This window comes from Sturnus vulgaris, chromosome 5 (assembly GCF_052056855.1).
Source record: "Sturnus vulgaris isolate bStuVul1 chromosome 5, bStuVul1.hap1, whole genome shotgun sequence".
Taxonomy (NCBI): Eukaryota; Metazoa; Chordata; class Aves; order Passeriformes; family Sturnidae; genus Sturnus; species Sturnus vulgaris.
Window position 1 is genome coordinate 23,586,722 of NC_142247.1, and position 14,020 is coordinate 23,600,741.

At 38.9% G+C, this 14,020-nt stretch overlaps 1 long non-coding RNA gene across 2 annotated transcripts in view; it reads right to left on the minus strand.

Annotated features, from left to right (window-relative positions):
• LOC148223587 (uncharacterized) overlaps window positions 1-14,020 on the minus strand; it is a 52,679-nt gene that overhangs the window by 18,103 nt on the left and 20,556 nt on the right. For both annotated transcript variants that reach the window (XR_015803807.1, XR_015803808.1), the window contains exon 4: window positions 9,611-9,669. This is a non-coding gene — a long non-coding RNA (uncharacterized LOC148223587). The remainder of the gene's footprint in view (window positions 1-9,610; window positions 9,670-14,020) is intronic.

A 14,020-nucleotide genomic window follows, 5' to 3' on the forward strand; every position in this document is an offset into this window, starting at 1 on the left:
GTTTCCTGCTGCAGGAAGTTACAGTTCCCCTTTGACTTCACCAAAATAAATCACCTCTTGCCCTTCACCTGCATTTTCAACAAAACAGATGAGTTATAATCTTCTGGGTATTTTGCTTAACAAAATGGTAGATAAAAATGCTGCCCTTTCATTGGGCTGTTTTATCTCCCATGCCATGCAAATAGCAGAAAGAAGAAAGCCCAGAAACTCACCAAAAGCAGAGCAGAGTTTTCACCATCTGTTGTGCTCTACAGTGAGATGGCAGCTGCTGCCCCACTGCTGCAGAGAACAAACCCTCGAAGTATGGGGACATGCCATAAGGGACTGAAACAGCTTATTCCACCCCCAAGTGCACGATCCCACATTTTTGTGTGTGTTTGGTTAGTTTTGTTTTAATTTCATAATTTCACAATCCACAAGTTTAAGTTTCACATTCAGATAATCTCTCAGATCCTTTTCATGAAATTTGCTGTTAGATGACAAAATTTATACACTTTCTTCTCATCCAGTTTTATTAGTCACTCCATGCCTCCCATTTTATCAAAATGTCTTGCAAGATTTCAGAAAATCTGGATTTTTTTTTTATGTCTAGTGAACAGGCCTGGCTTTCAGTTTGATGAGGGGAGATACACATACTGCAAGCTGAGATTCCTCACTGCTGTGCCCAGGACAAATTTGCAGCCCTGAGAATGGCACCCAAGGGCAGGTCCCAAGCTCACGCTTGTTGACAGTGGGAGAAGGAAATTTTTAATTCAATAGAATAGCCCAGTCTGAAGCATCAGATTTCCCCTACAAAACTGAAAGCAAGAGCAGTCATAAGAACTAGAAAAAGAACCAGTACCATGTTTTGTCCACTTTAGCCTTATTATACACCAAAATGAATATCTTAAGACCAATCAAGTGCCCCAAACATGACCAAGTAAAATTATGGCAAATATCAGAGGTCTTCTTAGCCTGATGTTGCCTCAAAATCATTCAGAGAGCCCAAAAGAGGAAACCCCTTTCAAAAGCACCAAAGTTTACTGGTCAGCCATGTCTTCTGTCAGAAACACTGGCATGAGCAGATAAGTAATGCCCTTGGTGTCCCTTTGTACAGCAGTTTTGTCCTGGTGCAAAGTGGTTCTCAGCTGTTTGTCATCAGTAGACCAACGTCAGTCTATGCCAGGAGTCCCCAACCACACTCCAGGTATGCCAGTGTAAGGGAATGTAACATCTAGGGTAGGGAGAGAAGAAAGGGAAAGTATTGCACAGCACCACAATATTGTGGCTATTCAGTTGAAAACACATGACAGCTATGGCAGTTTCATTCAGCTGTTTAAAGAGAGGGGAGGAAAAAAGGAAGAAAAAGAAATAAAAATACAAATGCTATTGATGCCTGTATGATGGACATTGTGTAAGAAAACTATTTGATGTAAAACACTGTAAAACACTGTGTTCTGAAGAGTATCAAGCAATGGCAATCACATCAAACTAGAGTGCTCTAAGGGCAGCAAAGATGCCAAGCAGACAAGAACAAGACAACTCCTCCACAGCCATGCATATAAAGAGCTGTTAGCAAAAGTGCAGGGATGTTTCCTTGGAAAAACAAATTACAAATATTGCCCAAACTGAAAGCATCATCCCATACCATGACAGTATTTTTCACTCTCAAAAGAATGAAAACAAAGGGGCTGGGAATGGGACAGTCAAGGACATGGAGATGCTTCACATCTCTGTGGTAGAGCAGGGGCTGGAAAGAGGTGGAAGTCCTGGATAAAACAAGCACAACACTTGGATTTCTGCTCTGCCCTCAGACTGTTCTCAGTACGTTGTGAGGAGCTGATGTCTTTATACTGCATGCATTTGGCAGGATGCAAGCATAAATGTTTGGCTTCCAAAAGGAGATAGACAATAATTTTGATACAGATTTCTAGGTTCTAGACAGTATGAGGTGTGTATTGGTTTTATGGGGACACTAAGGAGAGTGCTAAAGCCACTGGTCCCATTTTTAGATTGTTAAATTTCAATTTGGCGAATCCACCTGTAAATCATATATCTGTCCTATTACATCGCTGTACATACCTGCAACCTGTTAACATACCCTCAGGGCATCTAACACAAGGTTTTCAGCTCAGACATGGGGTACTTCAGCTCATGCATTTCTTTGAAGTGCCCTTCTCCACAGCTGTCCACGGCCTTGAAAAGCTCAAATTAAACATTGTCTTGGGCCTGGCACAAACAAGTGATAGTTTCAGCAAGCAAACTTACATGAATTCACAAGACTAGGAGGAACCTACACCAAGCTTATCACTGTTTCTGTGCACCCTAAATGCTATGAGCTGCCAGGTGCTGTGTTGCCAGCCCTCCCTTTGCTGCACCTCTCACTGACTGCTCTTCCTGCAGCAGGAGCTGCCAAGCCCTGTGTGGAGCACATGAGGAACGCAGGCAAGAAGAGAGTCCACTGCACATGGAGCCCTCAGCAAGGACAGTATGGTGCATGAAATTCCGTTATTCCCTAAATATGTGATGTAATCATATCAGCATGTATCCCACTGCAACAATCTCTTCCTGTTCTTACAGCTCTTAACGCTGCCAGCACTGAATGCTGGTTTACGGTTGCTGTGATAAACACCTGAGGAAGGACTTGTGATAGAACAGTGGTGTTCACCCACCAGAAATAGGAAGAAGACTTGCTCCCTTTTAAACTGTAGTTATTGCTTCACCATTGTCTACCCTATTGTTCCTTGTCAGTTGAATAGGAATTTAAAAGCAGAACTGAATTTTTTTATACATAAACATTTGCGGAAAGCAATGAGCCACAATAGTGTCGCAACCAAAACACAGTTGCTCAACGGCACCTGCTAGTGCAATTACTTTGACACAAAATGTGTTCTTTGCTGTTGTCTACAGGGAAATCCAGCAGCAGTCTGTTATCCTGCAGCTCCAGCTAGCAAAAAAAATTGTTACCTTGATCTTTCATCTTATTGCGGCTGAAAATAACAGAATTCCAGTGATTAAACTTGTTTTTCACTTATTATGAAGTGCATGCTATAGCCTGCAAGCAAATAAGCTTGAGAGACAAGACTAAAACAAGCTGCTAATTTATAGATAAATATTTTCATGGGACATGAGTATATGCATAAGGGAAAGCCTGCCTGAGGACATAGTTTTCCTTTATTTTTCTCTATGGCTGAATTAGTTCTACAGAGAAGGCAGTCTTAACAACAGTCATCTGTTTCTTTAAATGTTCTCACAAACCTTTCCACAATCCTAAGTCGGGGAAACTTCAAAAAAATGGCTAAAGTCAAAAGAATAATCATAAAATTAGAATCTGATCAGAAGTTCTGACAAGTTTCACCTAAAATAACTGTCACTGTAGAATTCTCAGTGGAGATGTTACCTATATATGTAGGGTTAAGCATTATTTTAAAGAGGTTTGTGAAAAATAACTGAAGTAAGAAAGAGCATTCCAGGCAGGTTTTAATTCACTGCAATGGGGAATGTAGCTCTTGTGGGAAAGGTGTACCGGACCATAAATTTACAAAATCGACAGTTTTGTGTTGGCCAGTGTGGAAGATCAAAAACACCCATCTTCTTAGCATATCTACAGGGAGCTTGATCCATAGGGACCATGTGAAATTGGGACATTTCTTCACATGGGCTATTGGAGCAGATTTTTATATATGTACAGGAAGCAACACAAGGAAATAGTTTAGTAGGCATGGGCTGTCCATCTTCTATGTAGAAATGCAGCACAAGTATAATAATTTGGCTCTGAAGGTGTCTCCACAGTTTTGACACCATTACAGCAATGTACAGTGCCTTACAGTCTATACAGCCATGCTAAAGCCAACTTTGTTGGAATAAAAACAGAAAAAAGTTGGGAAGCAAGCAGGCGGAGGGATAAAAAACGACTTCAGAGTGATGCACCAAATACTGAAAGTCAACATCCAAAATAAGCATGGTGTAAGTGTTCTTCTCATGGACATGCTCAATAGCCCACAAGATAAGGTCTTATTGTATGAATTATGATGGAGTGAGGTCTGCAGAGAAAGGCCTCATCCTACCATCTAACAGAAATGTTGGGGCTGGTACAATTTAGGCTGTGTCCCACAAAACCAAGGAGAATAGCATGAAAGCAATGTGCTGTAACAGATCTAAAGGAGGCTCAAATGAATGGCATCTGAGAAGCCTGAAAGTGGACACACAAATCTATGTTTGACATCTATTCACAGCAGTGAGTAGCAGACTAGGAAAGGCCTCTAAGCTTGTTAATTTTTCTATTTTTGTCTATTCTTTAAACGTGGAAAAGAATCTTTTTAAAAAAAGAGCAAAATGCAGAAAAAATGACACCTGAGTGGAAAAGATTGATCTTTGCAACTTGCAAAGCTAACATTGTCTAACAACAGGAGGGATAAATGTCAAAAAACCCAAAAACATTGTGTACAATGCTAGCAAAAGGGCATTACTCACAGCCTGATATAAACAAGTAACAACTCCCATCTGGCAACAAAAGTCTTTGCAAAGGGAAAGACACTGTAAGTCCTGCCGTTGATAACTGAGGTTTGTTATGGGAAGTGCCTGCAGGATCCAATTGTGATTGCTGCAGAAGGAAGGGAAGTGACATGTGCACGTCCAAAATAGCTTGGAGTCTGAGAGTATTTGAGGCACTTCAAAATAGCACACACTCAGAAATGAAAAGTGAGTAAAAGTGGACAATGGGTACCGAGCAGGCCAGCCAGTTGGACTCGGAGATTGCTCCTTACCCCTGACTTTTCATGATGAAATATCCACGTTACCATCAAGCCAAACACCCCTTTCAGAGGAGGGAAGAGCAGAACCAGGCAGTGGTGGTTCAAATTGAAAAAAACACAGGTAAAACACTTTGGCAAAATGAAGTCAGAAACTAAAAATCTTAAGGTTTTTTGATAATTCCAGAAAAGAAACTGTCATTCATGCAGAGCTTAAGCCACAGCCTACTGAGGCCAAAAACAGCCTTGCTGTGAGATTCAGTGGGCTTTGGCTCTTGTCCATCAGCTAAACACTTTCTCTGGCAAGTCTACAGAGTGATTCAGCCCCAAACTGCTCAGCACAGCCAATTTCAAACGTCCTATTCATATTCTAAAAAAGGCAACTGGACGTCATTCCACAGTCCCAGTTGCACAATTGTCTCCAAACAGGTGGCAGAAACAACATCCGTCACTGGCCAGAAAAGCAGAGAAAGTCTGGAGTCTGTGCTAGAGCAAGATTTTACATCTAACATTCGTACTATAGAACCAATTTGATATTTTCCATTGAGATTACTCTTTTTAAAGCACTGGTCAGGCTTTTTTCTTTTTTTTTTTTCCCCGATTTCACCGCAAAGCTAATATATTCATCTCCTCTTACAGGAAATCACATTAGCATGTGGAACTGATACAGCAAACAGTAGCAGGCATGGCAATATACTTGAGGGGCTTTCCATTACAGCAGGAAGAAAGATTCACAGAAATTAAACTAGCATTTTTAGACAAAGGCATTAGTAATAGCATTTTGGATAAAGGAGATTGGAGTACATCTCATAGAATAGGAATTTCTGGGGGAAAAAAAAAAAGCAGCTATTTTTACAGCTTTCCCAGGAAGGACACAAGTCAATAGACATAAAAATACATTATTTGGCCCATCTTTTGCAAACAGAGCTTTTTAAAATGATTCTGTCTCCCCACAATGCCCAGTCAATTTAAGAGAAGGAGAGAAATTCAAATTTTGCCAATCTGACAGCAGAAGCGATCATAAATTAACAGGAAAACATTTAAATAGTGACTACTGACATTACTATTATGATATTCTTAAAATTGAAAGGCTTGTTTAGACAAGGTGTTTATTTCAATATTTTCCTAAATGAAATTTTTACTGTTCCTTTCAAAATAACATTTTTATGCTGTAAACCAATCCAGCTGACAAGGAAAAGATATTGCAGATCCCACAAATTTAACTCTAGGTTTTGAATTTAGTTTAAAATTTGAGTAGCTTCACTTCTGCTGGACTGACTTCTCACCTCCCCTCTAGCTTTTCAGATTTGGGCCAATGAACACAATTATCTGTTGCTCAGGCATGTTGTTTGAGCAATGACATAGGGTGAGTCTGCAATGTGGTGGTACTGCAAGACAACAGGCAATATCTTGGCAAAGGAAAAGCTCTACTTATGAAAACAACACTGCTGAATTCCCTGTTGCCTTGTGCTTGTTGGAAGCAGTCCATGCAGGGTCAAAGCACACCTTCTCTCTCTTAGGGCAATGTTCCTTAGCCATTTGCAGCTGCTGAAAATACTACAGGACAAAACATCATCAGGGTTCACAGGTGCACATCATAAGAAAATGCTGGATAATATTGCAGCACACCGTTGTTCTAGAAGCCCCTTGATGAGATTCAGCAAAGAATAGAACTGACTTTCCAAAGAAATAAAAAGCCGGGTTTCCATCATCAGTGAAGAAAATTTGGCCATGCTTTATAGCATCAAAAACTTCAGAGAGACTTCAGACTCAGGAACAGAATTTTAAGAGAGTCTGCACCAGTCTCCCTATAGACAACTTATTTGCTTTTGTCTTGAACTTAATGTGGGAAGTTTTTTTTTTGCTTGCCGTTTTTTTGGTCTTTTTTTTTTTTTTTTTAAGTTTTGGGCAAAGACATGAGAAGGAAATCTCCATTCTGTAGTAATAGGTGCATGTAGGAACTTGCTGAGGAAGAAGAAATGAAGTGCATTCCTACTGAAATATTGCAGTATTTCTCAGCTGCAATTTCACTGTTCACATACTTCAAGCAGGAAAACATGAAGGATCATATAAGTATTCCCATTGGCACTCTGTCATTTCTTACCAAGAAAAGCATCTTGAAGAACTTGCCTCATGTTTGATGAAAAAAATCCAAAATTCATGATGTGATAAACATTCATATGTAATAGAGTTTACTACAACCCTTTGCAAAGGAAGAGAGGGAAAAAAACTAAAAAAAACCCCAAACCAAAAATTAAACCAAAACGAAACCAAAACCAAACTAATCCCCTCACAAAACAAAACAAAACAAACAGGCAGGGAACATGTCACTCAGCAATGCTCCAAATATTCCCAATGAGTTCTGCTACAGCTTGGCTCAATTAAAACAATTGGTTAAATCTGAGAATTGCTTCCCTTTTCCATTCCTCTTCCCTCCTCTTTGCCTGGGAGGAGAACAGGCAAACAGAAAAATTTCCCCTGGTGAACTGTAACCTGTGTTTGATAGCGAGGCCAAATTATACAACTGAATCAACATACTTTGATCTCTAACTATCACTTTTTTATCTTTTCACCACACATAACCCATTCAGCTTTCCTCACTGATTTTCTCCCATTCCCCTTGAAACACACCCATTTGCAAGCTGCTGCAGAGTGCTGACCTTGTCTTCAAGATCCCCCAACATGACAAAAGGCAAAAGAGCCTTGCCAAGGAAGAAGGACAAGGGCAGGTTGTGCAGGTTTGCTTTCCCAGGAGAATCTAGGTGTACAAGATATTTATAACTGAGAAGTTTAAACATGTTGTAAGAATATAAATATGCTGTATATATATAATGTAGTATATATGCTCACGTAATATGTCCTAACAGGAACGCTTGCAAAATGTTGCAAAATGTTTGGCAAACAACCAAATGGTATTAAAAGGCTGTCTTTCCTCACTCCACATTGTAATGTTTCAGTTCCTTGTTGTTAAATGAAATGAATACACCAAATAACAAAGGTTGAAAGGGTAAGGTGTACTGCAGAGCCTCCCTAAGCAGGAGTTATATCTGTAGAAAATTAATATCTGAGTAAGAGAATGTTTTGATTTTTTTAATCAAAGCAGATTATTCATTTTTGCTCCAAAATGAGTATGTTTCCTGTGTTTTTTTCACAAGTGAGAACTTTTTTTTTCCTCTTGAAAATTCAGTTATTGGAAAAGACAAATTCACTGTAAAGCACTTTTTATATAAATAAAATCATGAGTATCCATCACAATCCTGATACTCGGGAATAACAGAGAAATCTGAGGATGATGAACTTCAAGCAAGTCTAAACAAAATGGTTTGGAAATCTTCCCTGATTCCTCCTGCAGTTTACTTGGGCTGGTGTGAAAAAAAAAAATACACACCTTTTTCATGCAGAGATTGATCTACATGCTTAAGTTTACCATTTGTAAAGTCAGAAGATTAAATATGTGCACAAATCTTTGAAGAGGTTAGGCCTAACAATCTTTTGATAGAAAAACAGAGGAATATGCGTGATGGTGGATTACATCTTTTTCTCTCTAGATGCTATGAAAGCTAAGTGGAGTCTGCAGCACCTTACAGATTAATTATCAACTACCCACTAAGTTGTTCATTCCTTTCCTCATTTATTCATTCTAGCTGACAGCTGGTAGTTTTACTTTGTTCTTGCTTTGAGAGTGCCTACATTTTGCTGGTAATAAGTCCTTTCAAAGAACTATGCTTGGAGTTGCTTGCAGAACAGAGTGTCTTCCAATCAATCCCTTTTCATCTGTCAGAGAGTCTACAGATTTTAAGCAACTCACTCTGAGTGGATTAGAATAACAGAAATACTCTTGAAGACTTCTTTTGGAGAGGGCAGGTCTACTCTAGAGCACTTATAGCTCAAAGGCAATTACCACATATTTCCAGAAGGAATTCTGACTTGGCAGTGCAAAGGTACACTATCACACTGGTGTGAAAAGACATTCAGGATAATTTAAAAGGAAAAAAAAAAAAAGCAACAAAACCAACAACAACAAAAAAACATTCTATGTTGTTGCATTGGGTTTGGATTGGATTTTTTTAATGGACACTAGAAGTTATAGTTTTCAGATTTTTTTTTCCTTTGGAAATGAACCACCTAAGTGTGTTGTTTGTGAAGAAGACTATAAACTGCTTTGTGGACTCCAACAGATAAGATACTGTAATATAGTGATTCATAGATCCCCTGGTAAGTAGGCTAAATTCCCATGGAGGCTGCACTTTGAGGTCAGTACTACAGTGGATGTTGAGTCTTACTCCTGAGAGAAAGAAAACACATATCAAATGCCATGCACTTCTGACTGACTCAGGCTGGGAGACAAAACTCAAAATGCATGTAGAGAATAGGGCCTGATCCATTGAAGCAAGTCAGTGCACATCTCAGGAAACTAACTTTATTTAAGGTATGCACATTAAAACAACACAAAATCCTAAAGTAGAATTAGCATCGAGAGCACACAAAGGACCAAACAACCACCTATGCTTATAATCCAGTTATTAATATAACAGCTTCAATGGTTCAAAGAAACCTGCAGCAGAATGAAAGGGAGCTTGGAACGAGCTCAGGCCTCAAGAGACCATCGCTACATCACCCTAAAAAGAGTTTGACTCGCTCTGTGCATCACTTCAGCAACCCCAAACATCAAAATAATCACTTAAAACATTATAAAAGGTAAAGATGGTTGAGAGGACTAATAAAAGTGCAAATGGAAATGGCCAAAAATTCACAAAATATGAACAATGGAAATGAATCCACAAAGCCATTCAGTCAGAAGGTTAGAAAGCATGAGTCAGGAGAATTATGAATGTTGACATGCCATTGAAAAATGTGAGACAAATACTTTTATACTCAACTGGACAGAAATGACGCTAAAAAAGTCCATGTAGAACCGAGGGAACAAGTTTAGCTCTCACTGCAAAAAAAAAAAAAAAAGAAGTTAATCTACTGCTGGCAGCTGAAATGTGAAGAAGCAAGAGTAATTGTAACCTGAATTAGTTTATCAGGGATTACTCAGGAGATGAACACAATCACCACACACATATACTGTCTGTTATGAAAGATGTCATAATTAGAAAAACAAAATTTAATAACCAGGATCCCACCAGGGGGTACTTAACCATTCAAAATGGTATACAAAGAAGGGCAATAGTTAACAAGAAAATCAGTTTATTTATCTTCTTTATCAGCCTCAACACACATTATGTGGACACAGACTTGGGCAAATTCAATATTGGCTAGCATATCATAATGTTAGCATTCTTTGCCAAGAAATACATTTTTAAAATAACCCACTAAGTATGCATCAGTTAATTTGGGATCCCATAATTTAGACACTTAAGCTTTTATGTCAGCAGTGTTCTGCACTTAAACCTTTCCCCACTGGAGCTCCTGTTTTGAACACCCTGTCCTATTCCCAAAAAATTAAAATGCTTGCAGAGACCATTGGCTTTAGCTGTCTCTGTGGCCACTCAGCTTCTTGTGTGGCCAAGGTCCTGAAGCCTCAAGTATGAGAAATTGAAATGCAGTAACCTAAACTTTGCAAAATAACTGAAATTTGCTATGAATAATTGGTCTTTGGGGAATTTAGCTTAATCTGTGGCATATTCCAACCCTTCTCCTTCCTTCCCACTGACCCCTTAGCCCTAAAGAGAAATAAAACATATATTTGAAATGTATTAATAGGAAGAAAGTCCCATATCAGAGATTATTATGTGTAAATTGTAGGAAAGCTAACCCCCATTAAGGTTAAGGCATTGACAAAGCAAGTAAATGTAAACAGGCAGAATGCTCAATAACTGAAAAATAGTAAAACTTTGTTAATCACCCAAATCAAGACAGAAACCACTTTATTAACAGATATGAAAAGGACCAAAGTACATTTTGTGTAAATAAAATGTAACGAATCAGAGAGCTAAGAACAACAATGCCTTGGAAAGCAGTATATATTCAGGAAATACTGCTTATATCTTAAATATAACTTAATCTCATGCTCTAACTCTTGCAAAATAATGTTAGACAAATAGTCAGAAAGGTCGAGCTAGTTTCATATGTTCTGATACTTTAACTTATTTTATCCTTTTAGCAGATATATCTACACACACGCACACACACAAAAGGCTTGTAAGACATCACAGCCAAAGAATTAAAATGTTTTTTCTGAACTGTGAAGGCAAAAGTTCTATTGTAATTCACTTGAGGTTTTGGGGGAGCAGTTCACGAGTGGTTAATATTTTGCCTGACTCACTGAGAAGAACTAATAAAAGTAAAAGCTGTGCAGCTGCTCCTTCTAATCTGAAAATAAATCACAAAGGCAGGCACAAACAAAAGGCAGGTGAGTTCTCAACTGAACGATTAGGAGGCGAAAAAACGAGAGGGGAAAATAGGTCAAGTAATCCACCAACTTCTTCAACAAAAATTTAATCAGAAAAGTGGTTTAGAAAGGGGCGGTGAATCTACTGAAAACAAAGTTTCAAATAACAAACACCAATAAAAGTACAAAATAAATAATAGCCTCAAGGCCAAAGTCTAGAGATTAGCAGAGCAATCAAAATGAGCCAGAAACAAACAATCATAAGTCTGCGAAGCAGTCTGTCAAGCAAACAGCTCTCAAAACCAGATTTAGAAAACAAGCTCTGTGGAGGGAATGGTCGAAGGCTGACTGATAGAGCCAATATTTCCACCCTGGCTGGGATTTCTCAGTGAGTGCCAACTTAACGAAACAAAAAGAGTTTTCCTAAAAAGCAAGTACAGTTTGTGAGCATAAGGGATCATAAGGAACAGATCAAAAGTTTGCTGCCATAATCTTAGCATTAAAAAGAGCTATTCCCTCTTGACAGTGAAAAATTTTGGTGATAGTGACTTACATTTACTCTTAGGAAATATAGTGGAGCTTACTGCAGGATACAGTGTACATTAGCCCAAGTGCCAATAGTTAATACACCTTTGGCATACAGTCAATCAAAATACACATTGAGATTCAGCAGCCTTGCCCTGACTCTGGATCTGGGTACTTGTCTGGGTACTTTATATATAAGTATATAAAATGTCCCCTTTTTAATCTTCTGCATCCTCCTAAACAAATGAGATTTGGAAGCTACTACAGCTCTCAGACAATTGCGGACTTCTATATTGAGGGTTGAAGTGTCACAATGTGATCAGTTGGTCATACAAGAGCTTTGCCTGCAAGATCATAACACCCAAAAGAGTAATAGTTCAGAATATTTCCAGCCCTTGAATCTAGACTGTTGGCAAGTTGAATTTTATAATTGTGCATGCATGTTCCAAAATTTAACTATAAAAAAATAACAATTTTCTCCCAAATATTAAAAGTAAAAAAATTTTCTCTTTTTTTTGCCTAAATATTTATTCTGGTAAATTTTACTTTCACCACTTACTCTTTTATAGTGAGACTTTATTGCAAATCTCCTGTTGCACTCCTCCTGCTGAGACAGGCTGTTGCCCCATTTGGCAGGGGCAAGCCCCAAACTTGCAAAATCTGTGCATATTCTGAACTTTCTGGTGACAAACCTTGGCACTGAGGTCAGCAGAGCTAATGACATGCATGAAGATGAGTGCACATCTAATCAAGGATTTGCAGGGTCAGATCCCATTATAATATTATTAACACAGGATCATTTAACAGAGAGACCAGAAACTTTTCTTTGTGTCGGAGGAATAAATCCCCTACTGTTTTAAAGCTCCTGAACAAATAGGGTTTTCATATTTGTCCGTGTCTGCTGTCTATTTTGGATCTTTGTCATTTACCCTGGCCCACATTTAGGCCTGGAGCAGCTGAGAGAAAAGTCTGGATGTGTTTATTTTTTCATTGCCCATGGAACCGAGCCACGAGATAGTCCTGCCTGAAAGGAAACTAACCCTGATTGCATGACTGATGGGATTGTAGTGTAAAAAAAGTCCATTTTAAAGTTTGCCCAAGAGCAGTGTCTCTTCAAGTAGTGTGACCCTGTGGCTTCATTTAACGTTTCTAGGACAGAGTCTGCAAGGTTAATGTGTTAAGACAGTAAAAACTTTCCCTTTGCCTTGGGCACATCACTTCTATTCAGCAAGGCAAATAACACCCCACCTACAGCAGCCTGCCCAGAAGCCCAAATGCTGCACAGCAACAAGCCTCTGTTTCTTCCCGTCTCCTTGTCTCCTTGAGACTGACATTGCCTGGGTGCTGAATAGCCTGGTGGGAAGAGTTCAATGCAGGGTTTGCACTTTCCCAGCCATTAGCCAGCTGCCACCGCATTTCATTATCTTAGGGGGGGCTTTTATACATCAAAGGCACTTCCAAACAGTGAGATGAAGTGGAAGTAACTGAGCTTGGTCCACGTTGTAAGTTGTAGTATTATTTATTGTCGTTATTTTTTGCGCCCGTCTCATGCCATCTGGCCCGCTAACTGTAAAGGCTGGTAATGGAAAAAAGACTCAACACACCCCTCTCAATTTCTTGGAGTGAATCCTGCTGAACAACTAGGCCTTGGAGCAACTGCCTGTTGTTATCAGGACTTTTCATTGTTTTGCACAAGGAGCCCTCTAAAAAGCAGGAGGGAAAAAAAACAAAGGTAGCAGACAGGATCTCATGTGAAAACAAAGTAAGCAGAGCATGAAAAGCGTCACTGAGATGGCTTTTACTTTTCTTTCTTTCTGATGTAGCCAAGAAATAAAGAGTTGAAAAAGATTTTCTTTCAGTCTTCTAAAGAAGTTTCCTGTGAATAAACTAAGGTAGTGAGTTTTGCATAAGATCGCCTAAAATCATTGTTCAGCTGCTTTAACTTACTTCAGCTTTTGTCTTATTATGGCTTTCTTTTAATGACAAAAGCCCATATGGCTGGTGATTTATTGTACTTCTCCAGCATTTAAAACCTGCTTTCCATTACTGGAAACCTCTAATTGATATATTCATAAAATCTTTAGAATTACATTAAAAGGTGAGAAAAAGTGAAATCTCTCTATGTGTCACAGACTGCTTGTGAGTGGCTTAAACAAGAGTTGTCAGTGGATGTAGGATTAAGGTGCACTCTTACATAGTGGCTTGGTTTTACAGACCACAGAATAAACTACAGCAGATTTCTACTTTGTGCCTGCCTGCCACCCAAATGTCCTGCTGCCAGAAAAATAAGCTCAACAAGAAATGCTCAAACTTTCACACTGACATTTTATGACCTAGATATTTTGCCTAATGATTTCTTTTACTCTCCTTTAACCATTAACTTGAGACTTTAGAAACACAGTAGTTTGACTGTGAATGAGTAAGGGCA